Source organism: Habropoda laboriosa, unplaced genomic scaffold (assembly GCF_001263275.1).
Source record: "Habropoda laboriosa isolate 0110345459 unplaced genomic scaffold, ASM126327v1 scaffold107, whole genome shotgun sequence".
Taxonomy (NCBI): Eukaryota; Metazoa; Arthropoda; class Insecta; order Hymenoptera; family Apidae; genus Habropoda; species Habropoda laboriosa.
The window spans coordinates 665548-667030 of record NW_017100249.1 but is presented as its reverse complement, the minus strand read 5'-3'; positions in this window follow the sequence as shown (position 1 = coordinate 667030).

Genomic DNA, 1483 nt, shown 5'->3' with positions numbered 1-1483 from the left:
TAAGCAAATTAATACAAAATTCCCAAATTCTATTTCTTCAGCCTACAAAAAAATTCCCAGATCAAACCAACCTTCCCACGTCACCCAAAACATTTTTAATTCCAAAACTTATCACAGTGATCACGCGCGGTCCAATTCAACACCTCCGTATCACAGGATTAAAACTCGTCGAATTAGACTCCACTATGCCTGATTCTCTATGCGGCGAGGGCAACAGCGTGACTACGAAAATAATTGAATTATTAAGGAAGTCGCTGAAATATGAATGTAATATTTCACGACTATCGAATCGATTCAATTACACGAGGCCAGGAATGGTAAAAGGGGGGGGACTGTGAAGTGCACGACGCCTACCGTAGGGGCCTTAAGATCCGCCGACAAAGATTCGACAAAAGGTAGCTGCTCAGGACCACTCCTTTCACGGAAAACCTCTTTCAAGTTACCGCCTTTTACTGCCTGTCTGCAGGCAAACGCGCGTTCCTCCACGCTGTATTCCACGAGCGAGGGAACTTTTTGCGACTCCTAAACCTCTTCCGCGGTGCCACGAGGACCGATCCACTCCAGCTATCGACGGAGAAACGTTTCTAGTTTGCACAGGGACCAACGCAAACATAGATCTTCGCAAAAAAACCGATTCACGAAGGGACAAAGCGTAAGGTGACGTTCCAGTAAAACATCGATCCTCTGGCTATTGCTGATAGCCTTGAAAAGTTGAGTTTAAACGATGCGAATAGTTGATGTAAAGCAGTTTCTGAAAAAAATTGAATCTTCGAGTTTGGGTGAAAATTTTATAAAATGAATAACGCGAGATGAGGAAAAAACAGAAATTGAAATTTTGAAGGAGAAAGAAGATAAACTTTGAAACGTCAAAAATTAAAGATACCTTTGTACTTTCCTCGGTGAAAATACTTCAAACATTCTTGCTTAATTTTTACTGCTTTCCTCTGAAAATATAATAATTTTAACTTCTAATTCACTCGAGTAATTAATTATTTAATCGAACAATCCCTTGGCCGTGGACATACTCAGTTCCTTACATTTTTGATCACTGTCGCTCATGCAATTGTTTCCCCTTACCAGAGAAACAATATTTCAAATTACATTTTATAATTAATTCACCATTTATGCCTTTCAATCTTGACTAAGCTCTTTCGACCGAACCCCTGAAAAATCCTCAGGAAAAGGTTGAAGAACAGCAGGAAAGCTCGAGCGTTAATCGTTTTCATATTTTCTTAAGCGACACTCCGGCTCGTTTCCTGTTCCAATAATCCTTCGAACGACGTGATTACAAGCGACACGCACGTGTTTCATGTAAATTACACCGAAGGCGGGAAACGGTTGAATTGGTGGAAAGCGGAAGTGTACGATGTGTCGGTTGAAGAAGCAAGGGCGCGAACATCAATGACTCTGTAATAACGTGAAAGTTGACACTCCGAACGAGTAATTGGCGTTCTTCTGTTCTCAATAAATAAGCTCTCCGAGC